Genomic DNA, 26,654 nt, shown 5'->3' with positions numbered 1-26,654 from the left:
TTTTTTTTCTTGGACTGTCAGTGAGACAGAATCAGAGTACTTTTAAAATATTAACTATAGAGCTAGAATGATAGAGATGGAATTTATTAATGTAGATGAATGTGTAGTTACTTATTAATGTAGAAGAATGTACAACTAATATTTATGATAATTTATTAAAATATTATTTAAAACATTCCATTAGTGAAATCAAAAATATTTTCTTTTTTTTTTTTTGCAAAACATACTTTTCAAGAAATTTAAGTGAACTTTATTTTGATCAGTGAAGGCTGAAGGATGTTTCTAACCTTTTCTAACCTTGGCATCTCCCGCTGTTTGTGCTGCTGGGCTGGAGCAGAGGAGGAGCCAGGCTGGGCGCGGCTCTGGCACCGCCTCCCTCCTCCCGCAGCTGCTGTGCACACAGCTGGGGCGGTTCTGCAACTGCTCTTTGTTCGGCTCCCTTCCTTTTAGTGGCTGATTTCATTTTTGCTCCTAGAGAAATCCCTCTCCAGGCGGGGCTAGAGCACTTTTGTGGAAAAGATAATTTTATGGTACATTCTTTTTGATCTTTTCTTAGGCACGCAGCTGAGTGGACATTAAATTACATTCTTTTGATGGGGTAAGAATAGAGCTGTTTGGTCTCAGTCACATTCCTACCTGACCAGTCTTGAATTCCTCTCACCTGGAAACAGAAAAGAATGTTTCCAATGACCTGAGTTAAACTTTCCACATCTGATTATAGACTTATTAATGATTTGTTACTTCTTGGTCATCTTTTTGGGGGCTAATGTTGCTCTTTGATGTTTTAATCCTGCAATGGAAACAACCACACTGAAGTCTCATAAACCAGACCCCAGAACAGCTAGTATGATATTTTCTTAGATAAGGACAGCACAAACGTGGTGGAAGATTGCAAAGTAGCTATGTTGTGTGTTGCTTAATCAAACTAGATCAAAAGACTGAAAAAATATCTTCAAGAACTGGAAAGGACTCCACCTTTTAGGTTTAGAATACCTCCTGTTTTCATTCTGGGCTAGATAATTCAATAAATGAGTACATAGTTCAAGTCACAGTTTCATGAAAAATGTTGTGAATATTTCTTAGAGCTCAGATTTAGAAAAATAGTGGTAACACAAAAAATATTGTGTCTTGGGATAGAAGTATGGTTGCCAAATTGCCCAATAAAATTTAATTTGGACCCTTAATTCTCATTAATTCTTGATCTAAATATCTTTCAGCAGTGCATTTCCAAAAGATGAAAAGATGAATTTTGCTTTTTTTCTTTTTTTTTTGGAAGGCTTGTTATTTTCTCATTTTCTTGAGTTTCACTGGGACTTCTAAATCACAGAATCAATAATTAAAACTGTATGTGAAGCCTCCCTTGTAGGAATGTGAATTTTTCTAGAATGTAACCAGAAATTTATCTCAAAGGACTCTCTCACTGGGATAAAAGTGAAAATTAAAAACACAGGAGACATTGAAGTCCACAGAAAAGGGAGTGAGACAATAAGAAGCAGGAAAACTGAAAGGATCCTTAAACATGCACCCGGAAATTGCAGAAGAGATAATTTCTGTAATTTCTGTGCTGTGATGCATTTAAGCTACATCCACAACTATTTTAACAGTCAAGGTGGAGTTGTGTTGTCTGCCCCATTCCCTGTTCAGAACTTCTCAAACTACTTTTGTGGTGGTTTTTTTTTTTTTAATTTTTTTTTTTTTTAATGATGTTTTCAGCACTTGATTAATATGAAAATGTTTTCTTCTAACTCTGAGTTCTTACCAGGACACTGTTTGCTTTTTAAGAGCTGTGCATGTGTTTCTTCTCACTTGGTTTTGATGAGCTAGGAGCATGCATGGGTGAAACAAGGTCAAAGAGTCATGAACTTGACAAGAAAGCAAAACCATGGGGTTGGAAAAGGAAATGTTTTGTTTCAACACTTATTTTACTTATATTAAAAAATATAATTGAACTTAACACATGTAAATAATGCAGAGATTTTACACACGTGTATGCAATTATTTAAAGGTTTATTGGCTTATTAGGGAAAGCCTTCCTACAGCTGGAAATGCTTCAGTGAGCTGACTAACTGCTGAGTGATGGGGACTGTTTCCAGAAATATGGTGCCCCAGAGGTGGTGGGACACCAGAGCAGAGTAAGTGTGCTTTCAGAAGGTCTGGAACATAGTACACTTAAAGGACATCTGTAGAAGGCTAAATCATCACCTTTTCATTACACAGGAGGCATCTGAAAAAGAAGAATGCCTCTTTTTCCATCTGGTGGGGAGTGAGTCAGTGAGCCTTTTCCCACTGTTTCTGTTTTAGCCAAGGCAAATGCATTTATCCCTGTAGAACGATGCATTTATCCCTGTTGAATGCAGGACTCTGGCCGTAGAGTAGCAGCTCTACACTACAAGGAGCCCTGTTCACAGGAGGAAGAAGCCTCCTTACAGAGCTCTGTGCTGTGTGCACCTTTAGCTGCTCGAAGGTCAGAAGCCTCATCTAAGCAGATGCAAAAAGAGAGAAGGATGAATCAATAGCCAGAAATAGCCACTTCTCTTCACAGATTAAAGAAACAGCCAATATCAATGGCTAAGATGCAATGCCTTTCAGATCGTTAAAATTAAGGGAGGTGATTCCCAGACAATTCCTACTGTTCATGTGCAAATGTACAAGGATGCTGGGGTATTTTTCTGTACAGCCACACCAAGCCTTTCTTTGTTTCATTGGTTGTTGGATACTTTGGGTGCATTCCAAGCAGAGCTGGGTGGAAGGAAACAGCAGGAAGTTATGTTGTGTAAAGAACTCAGTAGGAAATAATGCTGAGAAGATGTGTGATGCATATTTGGTTATTATTGAATGATGTAGGAGAATGTTGCTCACCAGAGCTCTTTGCTTACTGGTCATGTTTGGTCATTGCTGGAGGCTAAGAAGCAAAGTCTGGGATTCCCTTTAAAACAATCAGTGCATGAGGTTGTTAAGAAGAGCTGGAGAATATAGTGAAAGGAGCAAATTACAGCAAAACAGTGTGTACATATGGAATGTTACAGCAGGGTAATGATGAGTATGTGCCCCATGTGGGGATTGAGACATGTCAAGGGATGTGGCAGATTAGATCTCCAGTGATCTATTCAGAAGGTCAATGTCTAGAGAGTATGTCATTACCAGAATATGACATAATCAGAATTACCTATGTAATTCTGAGAGATGAAAAGGTGAAAGAGCATGAAAGCAAATGCTTTTATGAGATGAAAAATCTCCCTCACAATTAAACAAAATACTTATATTTGTTAATATAGTTTATTTTTTCCACTTATTTATACCTGATTGCTATGTTAAAAGTTAAGTAGTTTTTACTACTTGCAATTTTGATTCTTTTATGAAACATGCATATTAATGGAGTAATATGCCCCTTTATCATGTGAATTCTTGGGAAATGAATCAAAATCTAAAACTAAGGCAATGATTGAGTACTTTCTTTTGATTATCTGGTGATTAATTTATTAATATATCATTTAAAGGAAATTTGATTTTTTAAAATTATATTTTAATGTTTAAATTATATTTTCAGGCATTTTTAATCATACTACTTATCCTGGGTTCAGTCTCCATCACATACATGCCCTGAATTTGAGAATAAAAAAATCAAACTTGCCAAGTGTTAATGGAAGTGCCTCATGTACTCATGTAGTGAGGAGGATCAGCTGGGAGATTGTGGTCATGGGAGGGAATGATCTGGGCAGGGATGGAGCCTTTTCCTGACCTTCATCTTGCTGCTGCAAAATAATTCCTGGGTTGTCACTTTGCTCCCTCTCATCACCCCACCGCTGGCTTTTATTTTTTATATCACATTAAAGGTGAAGCACTTGACTTCACCTTCAAGGCACTTCAAAGCGGCACCTTCCCTACAGATCACCTATAATTCACAGAAGGCGTCATCTCTTAGCCCTGATAGGTCACTGATGCCAGCCAGCTTCAGCCTGCACTTGTTAGCATTTCAAAGAAGCAGTTTTGTGTCTTCTCTCACTGCCTCTGAGGAGCTCTCTGCACACCTCAGTGAGCTGCCTCATTACCCTCCATCACACCCCATGGAAAGTGCTCCATGGACAGAGTGCTTGTGACAGTTTCCAGACAGGAAAGTCCCTCTTAGCTGTGCTGCCCATCCTCAGTCCCATCATTCTCATCTCCTCCCTGCTGGTTGTCTCTTCTCTTGTGTTGTCAGGCTTTTGTCATTTTTATCCCCCTGACCCTGTACAGAGCTAAATAAATTAAAGCCCTTGTTGATGATTCCTGGGCACTCTTGTAATAGCAGCTTGTATGAACAGAAATGTGACTGACTTTAGTTAAGACTTGGCGGTAGAAAGCCTTGATTCATTACAGAATTTGTCAGACATATGCTTTGTTCAGTAAGATGTATTTCTGTCTCAGTTACTTCAAATGGGGAGAGTGTATATTTATTTCTAAATCTGTGGTTAAGTATCTGGATGAATCATGCTGTTAAATAAGCTGTAATTTTGGTGTCATCAGCCCCTGCTTATGCAGGTCCTCATTGTCACTCTGGCTGTGAGCTGCTTGCAGACACTTCCTGGGGAATGCCATGGCCTCAGTGGCAATTAACCACACAACAGGAAAGGTGGGGAAGGTGCTGTTTTAGGGCTGGTGCTTGGCAAGGAGCTCATGTCTTCAGTTCAGGGTTAATTACAAATAACCTCTGTTGTTGTGTAGCTGCATCCATGCATGTGGGAATAGAATTGAAAGGAATTGGAAAGTGATATATGGAGATCAAAGGGAGACTGGAGGCCTGAAAAATGAAAATTATCTAGCACCTCTTAATATGCTTAGGCAACCTGTCATGTTAGTGAACAAGAATATAAACTTGTCTTCTGACAGATTGGTGTGACCTTTATGATTTACTCCATGTACCCAATGCAGAATAGGAGAAAATGTGTTCTGTATAGCAGGGCAAGGCAAAGGAGAGCATTATTAATTGCTTTGAGTGTGTGGAATAATATACTTTGTGATATATATAAAATACAGCAGCTGAGTGTGTTCTGCAGAAATGTAAATAGACAATAATTGTACTCTATAAATTTCTGTCTTATTTATGGAAGACGGATTGTATTTTGGATTTTGTTCCTGTTCAGGATGTTAACTATGCACTCTGCTCATGTGAGGTTCCCATTTTGGATCCTGCAAAGTATGTGCTTTAATAAAGCAGCAAACCAAAAACTAAAGAAATTGAAATGAACAGTATGGGATGAATGCACTTTTCAGAAATGCTTAAATGTGGGCTGGAGTGAAATCTTCTCTACCTCCTGGCACCGTTGTAGAAAGTCAGGATATGATTTGAGTTTGTGTGATTAATTAGTCTGAAGCTGCTAGGGACTCTTTGCACATCTATCAGTTTTGCCCTTTAGGCCATGTGACACATAATTCCACCTTGAGAACAGGCCCCTGCTGTTCTCTCCTGCCTTGCTGGCTGCTCTGCCCCTCTCCAGGCAATATTTAGCTCCAGAGGAGCAGTTGGTCACCTCCAGTGTGCTCACTGCCATGAGACAGTGCTGTGACAGCACTGCAGAGCTCCCATCTCTTTCAGGTATTGTTTTTAACACACATTTTTTAACAAATGCACAGCCTTTCCAACCTTGTCAGTAAGCCCTTAAGGACATAAAATAAAATTATCTTTCTTTTATAAAATTGTTCATAAAACAAGAACTTTAATTTCTACATGTTTCTAGAATAACAGCTTTTGAACACTATTTGTTTATCTAAGCTTTTTAAAATACAGTTTAGAAGGAGTTTTGAGGAGCATAGATCTGTTTATACCATAATACATGAAACATTTTTTAAGACTACATTGGAGAAATACTGCATTTCTTACTTAAAGTGAGAAGTAAACAGGAGTTACCTTTAAATAAAGGAGAAACGAGTCTATTTGTGATTCCCCAGTTATTTCAGTTATCTTCCTAGATAAAAAGTACCTTAATTTTAAAAGTACCTTAATTTTATCACTAAATTTTATAGTGATAAAAATGTAAAAGTGTAAAGGACAGATTAAAAGTGATGTCTTAGTTACTGACTGTGACAAATTTTCTAGTATATTTGGAAAATCAAAGGTTTTAAGCTGCCTGAGTAATTTTTTTACCCAATAGAAAGACTGGTGGGTTCAAATCCTCACCCACGATGAGGATTCAAATCCAAACCAGCATGTTTGCATTTTTGCAAGTCACCTGCAGTGATTCTTAGCAGAATTTTCTGTGTCAGAATGGCGGGGAAAGATTGCCTTTGGGGTCATTTCACATGTGGAAGAGTGGCATTAGTAGAAGCAATTGTAGCAAGAAATAGTAGAAGTAATTAGTAGAAGAAATTGTGAGATTGTAGCTGCGTACATATAAAGCCAATCCTCATAGACCAACATATGGCCAAGGAAGATCAATCATTATTTAGTCTGTAGGGTCAAAAGATGTCCAGACTCTGAGGGACTACCGGGCTCAATTGGCTCTGCCCAGCTTCTCGTCAGCCCTGCCTGTATCCCCAGGAGCCCTGTTTCAGCTTGGCAAACCTTCTTCTGTGTAATCATATCCTGGTTGTGCATGCTTGTGTGCTTCTGGAGGATAAACAAAAATTTCATGCTCTGACCCCAAAATCTGTATTTTAATGAGCTGTTGAAAAGCCAAAGTTTCTTCCTACAATATGAGGTATGCTGGATAGCATTGCAATGGGACAGCTGTTTGTAAATTTTAGGAGCATTGTTCCCAGAACAGGATAGAGCTGCCTTTTCTTCCTAAACTAAGTAATCGTGAGAAGAAGACAGATGGCTAAAATAGATTTCTTCACTTTAATGCTTTCTGAAGGATTTTTCCTCTTGCCAGTGTTTACAGGACCTCAGGAGAGATGGTGGCTTAGCTAAAGATTTCCTTTACACAGGCTGCTCCATGTGTGAAGGGAACACACCATATAAGACCTGAGGTTGAATGTTTCAGTCCCATGTTTTGAATTCCAGTATAGTAATGGCAGAGCTTTCAGTTCTTTCAAACTGGAGTTTGTCTGTAAGTAGAATCACACAGAACCACAATATCATTGAGGTTTAAAGGAACCTCTGGAGGTCAACGGATACAACCCTTCTTCTCAAGCAGGCTGCCCAGAACCATGTCCAAACAGCTTTTGAATATCTCTAAGGATGGAAACTCCTTGAAAAACCTTTCTAGGCAACCTGTACCAGTGCTTGGTCACCTTTACTGTAAAATAGTGTTTCCTGATATTCAGAGGGAATGTCCCATGTTTCAGTGTGTGCTCATTACCTCTGATCCTGTCACTGGGCATCACTGAGAAGAGCCTAGGTCTGTCCTCTTTGCCTCCCCTATTGACTTTGGCCATAGCACAAGGCAGGATGGAATGGCTGATGCAAAGAAAATGCTCTTTGAAATCTGGAATTATTACAGTACATCCATAGTCTTGACAACATTCAGTATATACAGGAGCTAAACCCCCTTGGTTTTCATGCCTTAATTTCTCTCGATGAGTTAAGATATTAAAGTAAATAGTCATGGTTGACATGGTCAAAAGCACTTTGAAGTATTTTCAGAACTTTAGGATAATTTGAAAATATTCACTGTCTGAGATTCAGAATGGATCTTTACTAGAATGTCACAAGATATTTCAGTCACACCAGCAGCTTCCATGGAGAAAACTTCCTGGTGTGTCAATGTGAGATCACTTTCACATATACCAAACTGAACAGCCAAAATTTACTTGTAAGCATATTAAAGTACATAGGTTAACCATATACTTTCACACAGTAATGTGGTTATGTTTGCAGTGAAGATTTTATACAGACAATTCCATGATGACATTTATGATAGCTAAAATTAGATTTTAGTTTTAAATTTGTTAGAATATATATTTAGGAAAAGCAGGGGAAAAAAGGAAGATAAGTAAGAATATTCAGAACAAAATGCACAGAGTAGATAAGTATTCAGCAATACATTTCATTCAGTCATTTTGTGAATAGAAAGTAGAAGGTACAAGAAAAACTGCAAGAACACCACGGACTTAAAGGAAAACAAAACCAAACCAAGACAAATCAAGGTGGAAAATATGATTGCATTGTGGCCTCTGGACTTCAATTTCATCTTCTGTTAAGATTACATATTGATGAAAACACAGGTATTTGTCAACCAAAACTAATGGTTCATTCAGACTGCATCTGCAGAGCTGCTGGGAGTCACAGCAGAGTGGTTACTCTGCTGATCACCAAGCCGCATTAAGGGGTTGCAGAGCTGCAGCACTGAGTGTTTCTTATTGGCTGTTATTATGTCTCACTAAAGTCATGGTGCAATACATTAAAACAAGCTGTATCTTATATAAATAAATTTCATAATTTCATTTTGCATGGCAATTACTTTTCCTGTTAGTTTCCTTTATGAGACATCAAAATTATGTTTTGACAAAGCTAACAGCCTTAGATAGCCAAAGCATCGTTGCTCATGAGAAGTGGGTGGCGTCTATCCATGTTTCATCTCTTGTTGTCAAGAGATAAAGCAATATGAAAAGAGATATAGGAATTAAGTAATTTAAAAAATAGGGATATCTACCTGATGGAGTTTTTGTGAAGAATAGAAACAAAGCAAGTTACCAGTTTGGCTTAAATTTTGTAATCTCAGCTACTAGTACATTGAAGAAAAAAATCTTTTGAATGTGTGCAGTAAGAAATAAGTACAAAGGACTACTTCAAATGCTGGGTATGGTGAACTTAGCATATATGTCTAGAAAGCAGAGAGATTTCGAGGCAATTATAGAATGTATTCTTTACATATTTCCTGTAATCAAAAAATACTGAAATAAATAAATAAATAAATAAATAAATATACCATACATACTGTACATATTAGCATAATGCAAAATTTAGAAAAGTCAAATGGAATGGAAGTACCTTTTAGTCACGAAAGGTCAAGGTTATGATGTCACAGTCCAACTTTTCTTTCTCTTATGGTTTAATTTCAAAATGCAATTCTGATAAAACCCCTGTTACAGAAAGATCTGAATCAGTGGGATGTGATTAAGTTCATTGTCTTGTCCTCTTATCATGTGGAGACCTATTCAAATGACAGACTGTGTTATGCCTGGAAGAGTTGCATTCCTGATTGTGCTGCAGTACTGGCCTGTTGGGCCATTAATGTATATTCACAGAATCTCAGAATTGTTAAGGTTAAAAAAGACCTTTAAGATCATATTTACACCTCAGATTTTGTCCCTGACACAAATATAATGTAAACAGACTAAACTATAATTTTTGTAACAACTGCCTTTTAAGAGGAATTGATTCATGCTTCCTTTTGCCCTCAAGCTGATTTCCAGTGCAGCCACTCTGAAATGCCATAATTTGTTGAAATTGCCCATGTGGTCCGTTAATGAGTCTGAACCAAACAGTTTGCTAATGCCACTGAGCTTTGTTGGCTGTTTTTAATGATTATCTCTGATATTGTGTGATAGTCTCCCCACTTCGATCACAATGTTGTCTCCTTTGTGTCTTTGGCAGCAGCTGTGTTTGTCCTCTCTGGGATTCTTCATTCCAGGGCATGCTATTGATGGATGATATTCAATTTTTTCTGGAGTAGGCATGTAGAATAAATGAGCTCTGCTGTTCACTTTTTCAGCCATAATCTTATTATGTAGATCTACATTCATGAGCTACATTCCCTGCTTTGTAAGAGAGGTTGCAAAAACTTTTACATAGAAGAATAGGCACTTCAAATCAGCCTTTGAAATAAGAATTCCTGCTTATGAGACTAGGCATGGCTGAGTGAGATTCTGTGCAGTACTGGAAATATGGGTAGGGAAAGATGCTTTTATTGATCTAGTGAGGAGAGAACCTCTGGAAGCTGTTCGTGTCAATATTTTGTTCTTTGACATCAATTGGACCCATCAGTGAAAAAATTAATGTGGTTTAAAACTTGTGTGCTTCCTGTTTCTTTTACTTACTTTGGAGTAGTTTGCTGCAAATATCATGGCAGAAGCTGTTTAACTTCACTGTAGACATCATAATCTTTCTTATGCATTTCAAAGATTCTAGTGTTTGAAGTTTTCTAGTGCTTTTTTTGTTTCTTAGTGGGTGAAAGAAAGGCAGATTGGTTCCATCACCCATAGAAAGGAATATGCTTGTTTCCCACAGGTTTGTATCTGGCTTCTCCATTGCCTGACATTAACAGTCAGTCCAGGTGCAGAAGGGGAATCCCCTCACTGACAGCAAGACAAAACCTGAATTGTTGGATTGAGTGTCTTGGATCTCTGTGTCTGTGCATGTGCAAGGCCTGACACTATTGGCAGCTGGTCACCACTTTTTAACACCTTCTGGATTAAAGATGTGGGAAGAAAGCCTCTCATCCTAGTATGGCTCTCAGATTATCATTCTTTATTGATTTTTCAGGTAATCAGTAATGAAGTTGCAACAAGAATTCCAAGGGTAATCAAGAGAGCATTCATGGGCTTGGAATGACTGGGTAAGTGATCAGGAGCACAAGCAGTGGCTCCTCTGTCTCTCCAGTTTTACTGCAGGAAGGACATTGAGGTGCTGAAACATGACAAGAGAAGGGCAGTGGAGCTGGTAAGGGGTCTGGAGCACAAGTCTGATGGGGAGAAGCTGAGAGAGCAGGGGTTGTTTAGCCTGAGAAAAAGAGACCTTATCACTCTCCTCATCTGCCTGGAAGGAGGTTGCAGCCAGGTGGGGGTTACTTCTCCAAAGTAACAAGTGGCAGAACAAGAGGAAACGGCCTCAAATTGTGCCGGGGGAGGTTTAGATTGGATACTAGGGAACATTTCTTCACTGAAAGGGTGACTGAATTGATAAGGCTGCCCCAGGAAGAGGTGGAGTTACCATTCCTGGCGGTTTTTAAAAGACATATAGATATGGATCTGGGGGACCTGGTTTAGTAGTGAACTTGTCAGTGCATTGGGCTTGATGCTCTGAAAGTCTTTTCCAACCTAAATAATTCTCAATAATTCTATGAATCATCTTGTAACAGTAATTCTCATCTTCCTTGAAAACCATCATCTGTATGATATGCTAATGATATCCAGAAACACTGTATTTTGAAGCACTTAAAGGCAGGTCATTAAATTTACTGCTGTTCTAAGAAATGTTTTATTCAGAGTACACCCACATAATTCATTATGCTGCTTTTACCTCTTCAGCCAAATCTATCTCTCTCTATCCAATTCACCAATGAGATATTTTTCAAGTTAGTGGGAAAAGTGCCTGGAGAAAAAGTCAATCCCCCCACCTCTCCAAGCACCATAAAAGAGAAGTATGTAAAGGTATTGATAATTATTTATGTTTTGTGCTATATTGGACTTTCAGCAGCCAAAAAAAAAAAAACTCCAAGAGAACTTTGTATAAACAACCCCAGTGGGACATGTCCCAGAAAGGAAAAATTATTTGCAAATAGAACAGACATCAATATTCAAATGATTCTTAAGAATAATATGTGTTTCTTTCCAAATAATTCCATTCAAGGAATTCAAGGTCATATACTGATGACAAGTAAACAAAAATTATTTTAGTATTAGGCAATGTTATAACTACATTGCTGTTTAAGAATAAAATACAGAAACCAAGTTTAATTTAATTCCCCAAGTTTAAAAAATAGTTATTAATTCACTGGGGAGTTCTGAATTGCAGTTTTGGAAATTGAACAGAACTATTCTCAGATTCATGATGACTGTGAGTACACGCTGCAGTTTCATGATATTCTGTTAGAGAAAGCCAAACATCTCTAAAAAATTCTACAGAAAGGAAACATTAGTTTTGTTAATAAGACAATTTAAACTCTGTTTGAGCTTAACTTCTTCTTTAACTTAACTTAACTTCTGTTTGACTTTCTAAATTTCTTGAAGGCCCTAAAGGTTTCTGATAGGAATAACAATTAATATTTTGCAATGCGAGGAAGACAGAGCTGGGAAATGATGGAAGGTCTACAAGAAGGAATTCACTTCACCAAACACACTTTCTGAAGCAAAGACCTGAATGCTGAGAAAAACTGAAGATGACATGGACTATCTGAGCAACAATAAAAAACATTAAGGAAAATAATGAAATTGGAAAGAAGTTTTTTTTGTTGTTTTTTTTTTGCTTGTTTGTTTGTTTGTTTTACCTCTGCATGTGCATATATATATGTACAGCACCATGTAAGACTTTGTGTGTTTGGATTTGGATGTGTACATACAGCCAGATGCACAGAAGCATGGATTTGCCTCCTTCTTTTGAGAAGAGAATGACCTGAAATATTGACTCACAAGGCAGTAATACCTGCTTTAAAGAACCTGGAACTGTAGTAAGAAAAACTATGATATGTTGCAATGATGTGTTTGAATGGAGCAAAACAGAAGGTGCTCTTCAGAAGACACTGGAACTTGAAATACTCTCCTTTTACTCAGCCATTTATTATGACAAACTTTTAGGGACTTAATAATTTTGAAGTCTTCAGTCCTTGTTTCATTTTTCATTAAAAATGCCAATTAGATTGGAATGTCTATGAACAACCTCTTTGGAACACCAGGCTAAAATATGGACATAAGATGTGTAATTTTTGCACTTCAGTGGAATAAAAAAATTTTTACAAAGAAAAATTTACAATGTTGAGAAGAATGTTTTAAACCTTGGAAGTGGAAACTGATAGACCCTGACCAATCAAATTTTTCTAAATTATTTTAAGTGGCTTATCTTTGAAATTTACAGAGAATAATGAAAATTGTGGCAGCAAGAACTTCAGATCAGTGATTAGAATCCCCCAATAGCTCTACAGGTGAAATATAACCCAGTGACCCATCTCCAGTGATGTCTTTTGACATGGTTCTGCCTTTCAAATACTGAAGATTCAAAAGTCTAATAAGTTAGGAGAGTTGCTCTGCATTTCTAAGTAGTCAGAATGTGAGATAATATTTTTGTTTGATTGTTACTTAAAGTAATTCAAGAAGAACTCTGTAGAAATTTACCTTTTCAGACATTTTAAAGGTTCAAATAATGTGCTTAACGTTTTCTTTGAGAATTTACAAAAGAAACAGTTAATTAGTAGAAGCATATCATTATCTTTTATTCCTCGAGAAATATCCATACATTCTGCTGTTTTTAGAACAATAAATTAATATCCAAATAGTCAGTATCTACATAACTCAGTATACTGCCTTGTTAAGGCAGTAAAAAAATGTTAAAATGTTATGACAGATCCATAGTGCAAACTCTGGGCAGTAGTGAAGGCTCAGATTTATCTACAGTAGAAACAGATGCAAATAAATAATGTACCATCCACAAAAACAAACAAGAAATTGAGTAGCGTGATTAAAAATATTTATTATGGTCTCCAGGCATTTGTTTTTATATCAGTTATTTACTTGTTGTCACAATTGTCCAAATAGAGAAAATTTCAATTTCTACCCAGTGAGAATAATAACTAAAAGGATGCCTTAGTGCACACAAATTGTGAGACAAGCAAGACACAAATGTTAACAAATGAGTATATATTTTTATGATCTCAAGTCCATGTATCCATCTAAATTGGCTTTGATGTTGACACTTGAAACAACTTGGTTTGCATAGAGTATTAGTGATTTGCCAGTACTTTGTTTCTAAACATCTCAAGACTGCCAGTTGAAGACTATCAACTGATCCAAATTCAATTTTCATGCTTTGGATTAGGCAAGTTCGCGCTTGGTCTATGGTCTGCTGCAGACTGCTTTAGGACGGGGTGAAAAAACAAGCAATAATATATGCTCTGGGTTTTATTTTTTTTATAATTTTTTGCTGTGCCTCAGCAGCAGAGAGAGAGAATATCTGTGAAAGAAACAGACACACTTCACCTTGGTTATTCTGCCTGGAAAAAGCTGCAAGATTGGAGAGCTTTGCAGTGGGTTGTCAGAAGGAAATATGAAGGAAATGGGTGGATGATGGGAAAACATGAACTGGAGCCTTAATGAGAAGAATAATCTCCTAGAAATACCTGATGGTTTATTTCTATGCTGATTTTTTGTTGTTGTAACAGGGCAAATTTAATTCACTCAGTAGTTATGTCAGTTCAGTTCACAGACAGCTCTACAATCTTTACTTTTACAGTGAGGCAGGAATAGAAGTGATAACGTAACAAGAGGGAGGAATAGCCTCTGCCTTGTGATGGGGGCTATTGTGCCGAGCCCTGCACAAGAGGCGCGCTGTGGTTGTTCTCAAATGAGAAATGGGGCTCATGCTTCCTGCTCTTCTCTTTGAGTTGAATTGAATCCAGCTGTAGTATTTCAAACAATTTTCTTCAGCTTCTCTTTTGATATGCATAATTATCTGGAGAATCACTGAAATGTTATAGATCATTTTCATTGGACAAAACATTGTGTGCTAATTGCTTGTAGAGATTACTTGTATTTAAGCATCACTATTGTGTGTAGCATATGTGTAGGTGGCTCCACACTTTCAGGTGCTCCTTCACAACCTCATGCACAGCCACAGATGCTTCAAGGTGTACCTGCCTTAGCACAGACAACCATGGCCATAGATGTTTTGAGAAGCACTCGCTCTGGTGTGGAGCAGGTGCCACACATTATCCATGGCCACAGACAATTCGGGGTGCCCTGCCCCTCTGGGGACTCATCCACAGGTCACAGCACCTTCAGCTCAACTTCACACTGGGTTTCCAGCCTCTCCAGCTCAGCAGCACAGGCACAGCAGCGATGCCCTCGCCATCTGCCAGCCCGGACACATCACAATTGCTATTATCAAAGTGTTCCCAGGCACAGCAGAGTAAGACAAGAAGCAGTGAAAGCAAAAAAAAAGAGCCACTAATGAGCACTAGACTCTAAAACATAGCCAGGCCAGCAGGCCCCATGGCAAGAACAAGAGCTTGGCAATTAATATCTAAACAGCAACAGCAACTGTAAATTTAATCTAGCACATTCCAATCAAATCTTACCTTGAATTCTTTGAGCCCCACATTATATTCCAATAAGGAATGTTGTGGTTTAACCCCAGGCAGCAACTAAGCATGACCTAGCCGCTCCCCCCTCCCCCCACCACTGGGATGGGGTAGAGAATCAGAGGAGTAAAGGCGAGAAAGTCATGATGAAATAAAAGTTTAATAGTTAAAGCAAAAGCTGTGCATGCAAATAGTGCAAAAAAGGAATTCTTTCACCATGTCCCATCATCAGGAGGAGGTTCAGCCATCTCCAGGAAAGCAGGGCTTCATCATCTGTAACAGTTACTTGGGAACACAAATGTCATAAGGAAGGGTCTCCCCTTCCTTGTTTTTCCTAAGCTGTATATTTTTGGGCACAGAATAGCATGGTATAGGATATCCCTTTTGTAGCTGGCCCCAGCATTCCCAGCTGTGCCCCTCCCAGCTCTTCAAGCACCCTCAGCCTGCTCACCTCTGGGCCAGTGGGAGAAGCAGAAAAGGCCTTGACTCTGCATAAACCTGGCTCAGAAACACAAAAGTATCCCTGATCTATCAGCACAAATCTAAACCACAGCCTTATATTAGATACTGTGAAAAAATTTAACTCTGTCACCTCAGCCAAACCCAGCAAATGACATTCAAAGGAATTTCAAATATCTACCATGTATTTTTTGTATTGTAACGTACAATTCACTGAAAGCCCCCCATTTCAGCTAAACTTCAATTGAAAAATGCTTCTCAGATCCAGGATGGAGCTTTATATCTCAGTAAGATCAACCCTGTCAACCCATCTTCATGTAAAGTCTGGTCACTGTGGTTCACTCATGCCAAACATTAGGACTCAAGTTTCTGTTTTAAAGAGTCTACCATATCCAGAGGATGATACTGTTCCTAAATTACTTTGTGGTTTCTCTTGCCCACATTCAAACCAAAATAAAAGTATTAAAAAACCCAACCAACCAACAAACTTAACCTGCAAATATCATTAAATTATTTCAATCATGGGTCAAAAAACAGCAGGCTGAGGTTTCTAAGGCCGTGTTTATGCCAGTATTTCAAAATGGCACTGAACTGCTTGCACCCATATCTTCAAATACTGCAAAGCTGAGTGGCTACCTCCACAATTGTAACAGGAATTGGGCCCCAACCCATACCAGTTCCTTAGTTGTGGATGGGAGAGGGCTGTGTGGCCCCTGCTGGGGTTTGGTTTAGCTTTTTTAAATATTAAGAGGATCTTGTTTTCTTGCTTGAGGATTTTGCTTATTACTGCAAAATTTCCAAGAAGTACAGACTAAAAATGTCTCAGTACAAAAGAGTTGCTAATCTCCCAAATTTATCAAGCAGACACTCAGAAAAATGGTACACTTTGATTAAAAAGGTTCCATGCAGCTTTTCAAACTGTGGTTCAATTTATTTCTTTCAGTTTTGAGCTGAGATATGAAATACATCTAAACTAGGAAAGTTGTCTGAATATTTTAAATAATTTTCCATTATTTACTGAGAAAGTAAAATAATTTCTTTCACTGACCTTTTTGTGCGTACTTTCCATTAAAATCTGAGGATCAGCTGGCAGTGATTATCTAATGTGAATGGTTATAGAAATATAAACTGTTGCTGTCGAGGCAGGATGGGAATGAGAAGACTCACTCAGAAGGCTGCTGAGAGTAAAACTCTGATTTATTCAAAATACATTGCTCTTTTATATAGAGCTTTGCAAAGGCTAAATTCATTGGTTTTGAAGTGAAAACAACTTATACTATTGGTGTAGAGTGCTTGATGCACAGTGATAGAACTTAATTATAAACAATGTGAGAATAAGAGAGATAAAGAATTATTCACATTTTCTCTAGCTCTTTCCCAGGTGTCTGCCTGGCTAGAAACTCTCAGTTTCTTTTCTTTGACTGAATTTGAGTCCCACATAAACAACAGTGGAAAAGTAGTTTAATTCATATTAGTAGTAATACTCATGTATAAACCAATCAAAAAATAGAAAAAAAAATATTGTCACTTTTTATCACTTAGAAAAAAAAACCCTGCCAGTATTCAGACCATAAACAGGCATCTTTTTGTATAGTCCATCCCCTTTCTCACAGAGCAGTTATGGAGAACTGTTCTCAGAAGAGCTTTCTTACTGTGATCTTGTCACATGTTGATGGGAGAAAGTGGTGCATTCTTGTTTGCATCTTTTCACAGAATCACAGAATTGCTATGGTTGGAAGAGATTTCTGCAGATTATTGAGTCCAACCCCAAGGCAGGGTCACACAGAGCAGGTGACCCAGGAATGTGTCCAGGTGGCTTTCTGGGTTTTGAATGTCTCCAGAGAGGGAGACTCCACAACATCCCTGGGCAGTGGAGGTTCCACTGTTCCAGTGCTCTGCTACCCAGAATGTAAAGAAGTTCTTCCTCATGTTGTGGCACTTCTTGTGTTTTATTTATGGCCACTGCTCCCTATGCTGTCGCTGGGCACCACTGCAAACACTCTGGCACTATCCTCCTGGCACCTGTCTTCGAGGTGTATTTATATTTATTGATGAGATCCCCTCTCAGTCTTCTTGTCTCCAGAATAAACAGGCCCAGCTCCCCCAGTCCCTCCTCATAAGAGAGATGCTCCAGACCCTGAAATTATTGTCTCTGCAAAAACTCTTACAGAGAGAACTTCAGAGCTGCTACTTGAGATGTTTAACATACAGTTTGGACTGTATGTTATAATCTGCTTCTTAAAGCAGGATCATGGATCTTTTTCCTCTCTATATAACAAAACTGGCTATACTGGCACCATAACTTTCCCTGGGCTGTTACCTACTGGCATTCATTGTGAACCATGGAGCATGTCTGAGTTCAAAGTCCCCCATTGACTTGGGTTGGCTTTTGGTCAGGCTTAGAGACACAAAATAGAACAACAGTGGGGAAAAGGAACCCTTCACAACCTGCTTGTCTCTACTTCACAAGAGAAAGGAGAGAATAAATTATTCATTGTAAATCGCTCAGCCTGCCTTAGTAGGCAGCCTTTCATAGTGTAACAACTTTAAATGAACTGCTCCCCTTCCCTCCTCCTGAAAGTGCCACCAGTTCTTAATGCATAGTGACACTCAATTAAGATGATAGGCACATGACCTAAATGCTAGATATGGCCCACTGAAGAGACCACTTTTTTTAAAGACTTGTGAATATTTTATAGATATTCTTTCTTTTCCATAATCAAAATGGAAAAATAAATGTTCCAAAGTATTTTGTGTGCGTTAAAGAAAAAAAAAACAACAATAAAAAACCCAGAGAGAGAACATGCTCACTGTAAAGCAGTTTAGTACTGATGGTATTCTCTTAGAAAATAACACTACCTACCTGCAGGCAGGTAGAGTGCAGAGATCACTAGGCTATTAGCTGTTCCACAGTGAAGTTGTCCTTTTTCTGTCTTTGCAATAAGAACTATAGTCTAAAATTGCTGGAATTATGAAAATAATGGAAAAAAACTTTCCTTAAGCACTTTCAATTTCAGTCATTTGTCATTTTCACATAACAAGCTATTTCATGGGAAAATGTTAGAAGACCCTTCAGTTTAAGGCTTTGAAGTTGATACTGTTTCCCTATTTAAAGTATAGGTTTGTATACAGAATTTTGTGTGGTTTGCAATCTGTCCTCTTCCTTCCCTTTTCTCCCCCCTCTCTGCCCTTTTATCTTATATGTCTTCTGTCTTCTTTATTGCCACACTGTAAATGTGAATGGTCATGTTCTTGCATGCCAGGACTTAATAATTTGCCATTATATCATGCAAACACTGCTTTCTTCACATAGCTCACAGCATACTTAACCCCCCTCAGTCTCAATTTCTTATAGACAAAACCAAGGGAAACTTTCTACTGACCCTAACAGTGTATGAAAACAGACTTGGATTTTATAGGTTTGAACAGGTTAGTGCAGGGCTATCACTCTAGCTGAATGTAAATACCATCAATCATCTTTACAGTTTTCATCCACTGTAAGTGATTCATCAGGCATTATTTCTTTCTTTCTTTGCAGACACATTTTTTATCCTCTGAACTTCTCCTGGGTAAGCTCACCTTGGCCTGCGAGGTGAGAACTTTTGTCTTTGAGGAATGTCTTTTCTTTTGCAGACCTTTTATTCTCCTTCCTTTTTGCAAATGTCTAATAGGTATTTACTAAGGTGGGGTGGAATCGTACAAAAGCAAATAGCTGATCAGTGGCTATGGGGAAGGTGTCCTGAACAGCATACTGGATGGACTCCTGGGAGAAGAGGTCCTGCCTGCTACCAAAGACTTCCCATAGCCCCAGGCAAGAAATTCAGTTGCTCTGTTCATCAGAGAAATGGAAGATGAGATTCTGCTTCAATTTCTAGCTTGTCTAGACTATGAGGACTCTAGAGTGGCCACTACATTTACATACATTTCCCAATATGCCTGTGTTCCCCACAGCTTGGTCTGCATCCCAGTGTTAATTACAATGGTGAAGATCGGGCAGAAAAGAGGGAGTTTGAAAATAATTTCTCTTGATGCTTCATCTCCACAATCTCAGATCACAGTTCCAAGCAGTCTCCATTCTAACACTTCTGTGTTCTCAAATAATATTGTTAATTTGTGACTGAAGTCACTATCACAACGCCGCAGCTCATGACGATTTTAATTCTTCATTGTGGCTTCAGTGAAGCAACATGGGTTTGCTTGACTTAAAATCTTCCAGGTCAGCAATCTACAAGAAACTGGTGGAAAACTGCAAGTGTCCCTCCCCGAGGCAGCCAACCAGGAGACTGACATTTGGCACATTAGCATAGCAGTGCAGAAAATAGATTTCAAGTTTCTCCCCATTGATTTCCCATCTGAAGCCACTAATCCATCCCAACTATGGTTCCAATGCCACCACAAGAATGTGCAGTTACAGACTCTCAAGCAGAACTGTTTTCCTCAGCATGGATCTTGTTCTCTCAGAGCTGACACCCTTGAATCAGACGTCACTTTTCTTTGTAGTCCTGTTTGACAGACTGCATTGCTTTAACAACTAGTGTCCAAAAGTTTTATCAAATGAAACAGATTAATTTATTGAGGATAGTCTTCCTATAAAACTGCCAACTTTCAGTGTGTTACAGCACGAGTCTGACCATTTTGAAGCCACTGGGGTTGACCCTGGTCTCCCTTGCACTCCTTCAGAATAATGTGAACTTTGAATTGTTGTAAAAGTTTTTTCATAACTTTTACAACTCCAAGGCAACCCTATTTATGTACATAGACATTTGTGTGACAGTTGTTTGCCTTCTTATTTTTGGTCTGGAGAAAATAGTTCTTTCCCTGTTGAAATATGTTTTCTTCCTTCTGTTGTGCAGAACATCATCTCTTATAGATGATCTGTGGAGTGTTTTTGAAAGATGCTGCGCTGATCAAAACATGCTAACATGCAGTTTTAGTTAATCATCCATCTGGAACGGCAGAAGTATAGATTCAATAGTGTTAGCAAAATCATATCATTTTGAGGCTGATCCCTAAGAAGGTTGGATAATTCAGTACAACAGCCTTTTAAAAATATTTGAGTTATAATATTTGCTCTTCTTATTGTTTATTATTTGCATTTCTGAAATTAAAGTTGGGGTGTACTTTTCCTTTCATTTAGCATGTGGTGAGAATTTTGGTGGAGCTCTCTGCTCGCTACACCCAAGGCAGGAGGCACTAATTTTTTAAGGCTGGGATACTGTGAAACTAGACCTAGACAAGACATTTCTGTCTTTGTCTGTCTTTTGTGCCCCCTGTAAGGTTCTAGCAACACTTTGCATCTCTTTGGAGAACTGGCATTTCTCATTCTGTGGCTTTTCCTGTGGAAAACAAAGGAAAGAAAAGAAAAGGCACAGTAGGAAAATCAGATTGTGAGTCTTTATGTTTCTTAACTCTGGTTCTGGTCTGGGTTTGTGGAAGACAAGTTTGTATCACGTGCCAGCCATGAAACAGCTGTCAGGCTGAGCAATCAGATCCATGTTAGAGGGTGTATCACACTGCCTTTCCCTTCCCTGTGCAGCACTGGCTTTCCCTGACTCACCAATGAATGCTGTGGCTGCTCTTTCTCCCTCACTACGCTCCTCTGCAAGCAGCAGCATTTGGGTGAAGTCTGCTCCTTGAGTATCTGCACATCCTAGCCCAACATCACTGCTTCTGCTTCACCACCAGATGCATCTGGGAAACCTTCCCCAGCACTGCAGCACCAGCCAGGACAAGATCCTCTTGAGGTGGCTGCTGAGCTTCTTAGGAAATCAGGTTGGCTCCTGAAGGCAGGAAGCAGATGAAAAGTCATGGAAACATCTCCTTTACTTTGTACCTCCCACCTACATCAAATCTGCTTGGTGTTTCCCCAGACCCACCACAGTTCTGTGAGTCGCTTGTGCTAGTGCTCTGTTTACAACTTGTCATTAAACCTTTCTGAATACTTCTCAGGGATCATACCAGGGGCCTACTTCTCTCAGTACTGCAGAGTTTCTTTTTTGGTATTACAGGTAAAAATTATTTTGTTCTTGAGACAGCAGTTGGTGGTTTTGCCTCTGAGAAGCTCTGAGTGAGGACTGTGCCATCATATAACCTGGAAACATCCGTAAGGATCCCTATGAAAACATGCCTGTGCATGTCCAGGGGTGGACCCTGACTGACAGAGTGCATGTTAGTCCTCAAGGATATGGGACACACAGAGCAATTTGCAGACTTTCTAAAAGCAATTATTCTTTAGGTACTGTAAGAAAAACACATAAATAAATGAACTACAGAACATCTCTGCACAAACAATATTCACTTTGTAAAGATTTTTTTGTTGCACTTGAGCAATTTTGAACTTGTGACCAAATCCCAAAGAAACTGTTGTGCTCTTCTATCTCTTCCCCACACGTTTTATTTTATGAACATGAATCCTCTTTTCAGCAGCAGATCTTATAGCTAGTATTCTAAAATTATTCATATTGCTTGAATAACTCTTATGATAAATGGAGATTTCTGAGGGAAGATCTAATGACCATTCATTTCAGAGACTATGGTATCCTAGAGGATTGGCATGAAGGATAACCATTACTACAGGACTGGATAATTTTTCATTTTATAGCTGTGTTAGGATTGAAGGAATGAATTCTCAATGTGAAATACAACAGATTTTAAAATGTTCAATTTAAAAATTTTTATTATGGAAGTGTGTTTCCATGGATATGTTTAGTCTGATTAGGTTTAGCTTTGTTCTTTTTGTGATCACTTCCTCTTCAGCCTTTTTATTTTGCCATTCTGTTCTTAAAAATTTTTATTATTTGTTAACAAATATTTTTATCCATTATGCAACCTTTGCAGATCTTATTTTCTATCTCTGTGAGGGAGAAGAGTAATAGAAATTGAGTGTGAAGGAAGCCAGGGAGCATGTAGGAGCTGTCTTATTCCTGCAAAGACAACTAAGACTAGTAGCATTGCCAGGTTAATGATTAAAGGCTCAGGGAACTGAAATGCATTCTCATAATACTTGCTGGGCTACTATATTTTGATAAACAAACTACCCTGATGATAGAACTTCAAATGTTATCATTAAACCTTAAGATGACTTATTTTACCCTGTGGTAACTACTGCCACTTTAGGAATAAGATCAATATGGACTCTCCATCTCTGTGTGAATTATGCTGCAACTCAAGGCATGTTAACTCCCAAACAAAGCCATTGTTAGCAAACTGCTCAATGAAGCAGTAATTTGGGCATCAAGTGATCTGCATTAAGATCCAGTCAGATAGATGCAGGTTTTGGTTTTGAGTGGAAGTATATCCAACAAATATGACCACCTCAATCATATTTAAATATAGTACGTTTTACATAAAAAGCTTTGTATCAGTTCCAGTCCATTTAGCAGTTCTGGGTTTTTTTACTTCACAATTATTGGTTCAAGATTTACCCTAAGGTTTTGATCTTACAGAATATGCTTAAAAAGTAGGAGGTATTCATGAGAAGACTATAAGTTTAACACACACTGTGTACTGCTATAGGATTAACATGGAGAATGGGACAACCTCCAGTACAATATCCAGACAGAGGCCCACATGACAAAGATGTTAGATGACAGCAGGTGCCATCTGCATTTAGCTCTCCTGAAAATAATTTTTAAATTCTTTTCTTATCATTGTTTGCCCTCCATGGGCTATAGAGTCAATTCAGCAAAATAATTCAGCCCATGCTGGGATAGGATTTACGGGTCGCTGTTGAGAGTATGAGAAATATGCCGTGTTGGAAGAGGTGCAGGAGCATTGCAAAGGCTGCAGCATGTTGCTAAGCATCACTGAATGTTGGACAAGGATTATTTGGCTAATCCTCCCTTTGCTGAAAACACTTTGGTAGTGGGCCAAGTACAAACTTTATGCCAACTTTGTCCTTTGAGCTTGAGATAGCCCACAGACTGTTCCTAGTACTGAAGTTTTGGCTGCAAGTGATCCCAAAAGGAAATTCAGCAGCCCAAAATAATCAATGTATACCATAGCCCAGTTACAAGTGGTGCTGTTTTATTTAGTTCCTATTTAAATATTTCTTTAGTGTATTCAGGATTCTTCTGTAATTTATTTTAAAATGCATACAACTGCACTGGAGTTGCAAAGAGATGAACAAAGACAATCCTCTCCTCTAGGGGTGATTTTTAAGAGAAACAGTCGCTTTCTTTTCCCCTCGGCAATGTGGGAAACCAGTTCTGCATCAGGGATGTTGCCTTCTGCTTTGGGAATAATGCTTCCATTTGTTCTTTAGTGTTCTATGGGCTCTGTGATTTTACCACAAGATTTTTTGCAAGTAGTCCCAATATGAATTTCTGAAATACACATAGTAATACGGATTTGATTGGAAAAATCGGGTCTGTTCTCCTCAGTGTGAGGAGTAGAGAGTTAATAGGAAGAATGATGTGGCAAAAATAATTATCAGAGCAAGTAATACTGAGATTAGAGTAATTCTTGCATCAGTGCCAACATCAAGCTGTTTTCTATCTATTAAATAGTGATTTGTATGAGAAATTTGATATAAGAGATGCCCCATGGACAATGAAATTTTTTTTTCCATAGAGTGAACTAAAGATGTTTGTTCCAACAGTTATTTTTTTCAAATGTTTTTCTAGAAAGTAAACTGAAATTAAAACCATTTAAATCCTTAATTCTTACCACAGGAGAAATTTTTTACTGCTATGCCTGGATTCACAGTCAATTTTCCAGCCAAGGACAAATGGATAAAGTAGTTTCCAGATTACTACAGTGTTAGTAACAAACAGTTGATAGTTTCTCAGATTGCAGCTGATGATGCCTTTCTATCTATCCAAGGTACCTCTATGAGGTATTTATGTGTTTTAAACCAGAAATGGAAGGCCACTGGAAGGCGGGGTTATAGCTAGCTCTCAGTTGCATGGTTAGTTCTCACTTCTGCTCCACAGAATGACCTGACTCCTCATGCAATGTACTGAAAAGATAATGGGAACCAATAGCATCACAGTAAAGCCCAACTTCTGCACTACTGATTATTGCTTTATTTTTGGCTCAATTTAGAGTGAAAACCATTCTCCAGGTATGAAGCCAAATGGCAGAAATAGGCACAAAACAGGAGAGGAAACCAGTATTTCTGCATCCCACAAGTGAACTCTAAAGAAGCACTTGATAAGCCAGTATTTCCTTTAGTACTATATTTCAAAAATACCTATGGATTAGGACATAAGGGAAAGCTAGGAGGGAAAAAATGTCTGCTTTGTGGATCTAGAGGAATTTAGTAGGTTTCACACTACCATGAATGCAATCAAGGTAGCCTTCTTCAGCACCTCTGAGGCTTGACTTACAAAATAATTGCTGCAGGCAGACAGGTGTTATGTCTCCAAGGGAGAAAATGAAATGGAGCTGGAGTATACAAAACCTTGTAAATCAGTGTCTAAATAAAAATTTAGGAGATGTTTAACATCATTATATGATCACCACAGCATGCAGTGCTCCAGTGTCTGTAGGTTCTTTTCAATGTCCATTCTAGATATAAACCAAATAGATCTGTGCTCCCTGTGATGCAGGGAAATAGCCTGTTTGGCTGGGAGCCATCTAGGCTAGACTTCTAGGCAGGCAATTTCTCTGCTTGGCTTGTCACCAGTATTTTGTCCTTTCTGTGGTTTGAGACTTTATCAGGCTCTTTCTACTGCAGGTCCTAAGTTCAGTACCCTCTTTCAAAGGTACTTCCACATTACTTTCCTTTAAGACTGTTGTCATGGTTCTGCTGTTCTCTTCCTTACCTACATTTCCCCATCCCTTAGCCTAAGCGGATTCAGATCACATCCTCCACCTTTCTGGAGAGTGCTCTGTGCTTTAGACTGGAGATTATGTCTGCCCAACTGTAAATGGAAGGAGGCAAAAAGAGGGGAAGAGAAATGTTTCAGTGTTAAGGAAGACAGACTGAAGAAGAGATGCAAATGAATAAGATGCTTTTGACTTTGGTACTGGACTCTTTCAAGGTGGAAAGTGAAAGCAATGTTTTTTTCATCTCTATAGAAATGAGCAAGATATTTCCTCAAATCCATTATGCTTATAGCACTTGAAAATTCCTGAGTGTTTATTCCTTTGTATGAAGAACTTCAAGGAACAGCTTCACAGAGTATCACATCAGGTTATGAAATCATCTGCAAAGAATGGTGCTAGATGTTCTAAAGGTGAGTCATCTAAAGGTGAAGAATCTCTGAAAGGTGTACTATGAATACTAAATGAATTTGAGGAGACTTTGTGTGGTTTTCTTCGGAATCTTTGTTATGAAAAACAGAGGAACATATTTTTGTTTGTTAACTTGCCATAGTTGTGTCATAGTTTACAAAGCTGCATACATATTGTCATTTCCTGTCTTAGATGTTGAGCTAATTTTGGAAGTCTTTTTTGTTTTGGGTGGAATTTTCTGGTTTAGTAGACAAGAACATGATTTTTTCTGATACAGTAACCATAATTATAATATTAAGGCTTTTACTTATGTAGCAGCTGCAGAATGCTGATGTAGCTGTTAGATGTCTCTTTTCTATTAATTCAGTCCTGTCGGAATTAACACTTAATATTTAAAGCCAAATGTGACAAAAATTAAGAGGATCAGTGTGAACAACATCTATTTAGTAAATACAGTTTTTTACTTTCAGTTGGGTACTACTTGTAAGGAGCATCTGAAAAAAATTCAAGTTCTCAGAACACTGCTAGAAGAAGCTAGAGATTAGCACTTACTTATTCCTTAAAACATGTCCTGTAGAGGAAGGACTTTGTGAATGTCTCTGTGAAAGATGAAGTCCAGATCATTTGCTAGTGAATAAAACCCAGAGGAGGGAATGTTGTTTGTGCTTTGGTCACGGAAAAAAACAAAGGCAATTCAAACAAAACTGGCTAAGAAAAAACATGTTTACTGGATTTCTTCTGTTTTACCTCCTTCTTTTTTCTCAGTTCTTCCTCTTACTTTTCTCCACATTTTCTAAGTACTTGCTTTACCCTTGGTTTTGACTGAGATGTCCCACAGAGCACAGAATTTGTTTTTAAATACAGGCAGTTTCAGCAGATATTGGGTAGATGTGTGTGATGTTTGATGGATTTGGATACAAACCAGAAGATGATCTGTATCTAGGCATAACTGAATCATCAACATGCCTGGGAAGATCTCTCCCATAAACAAAGAAATGTCAGGGAGGGAGCTGGTGCTTAATCCAGAAGGTTCTGGGATCCTCAGTGCAAACAAAGACTGATTTGAAAAATGTGGTCAATAGGCTTGGG

The 26,654-nt window shown here is 38.4% G+C and overlaps 1 long non-coding RNA gene across 6 annotated transcripts in view; it reads left to right on the top strand.

Annotated features, from left to right (window-relative positions):
- The window catches only part of LOC115493931 (uncharacterized), a 113,510-nt gene that overhangs the window by 64,890 nt on the left and 21,966 nt on the right, over window positions 1–26,654 (top strand). For 3 of the 6 annotated variants that reach the window (XR_012054203.1, XR_012054201.1, XR_012054200.1), the window contains exons 2-4: window positions 10,403–10,475; window positions 18,925–18,978; window positions 25,410–25,567. This is a non-coding gene — a long non-coding RNA (uncharacterized lncRNA). Of the gene's footprint in view, window positions 1–10,402; window positions 10,476–11,868; window positions 12,270–18,924; window positions 18,979–25,409; window positions 25,568–26,654 lie in introns of those variants that run through there. The other 3 variants (XR_012054204.1, XR_012054202.1, XR_012054205.1) reach the window with 3 other exon arrangements.

Source organism: Taeniopygia guttata, chromosome 2, assembly GCF_048771995.1.
Source record: "Taeniopygia guttata chromosome 2, bTaeGut7.mat, whole genome shotgun sequence".
Classification (NCBI taxonomy): domain Eukaryota; kingdom Metazoa; phylum Chordata; class Aves; order Passeriformes; family Estrildidae; genus Taeniopygia; species Taeniopygia guttata.
Note: the sequence above shows the minus strand (reverse complement) of the source record. Positions and strands in the feature narration are given on the sequence as shown.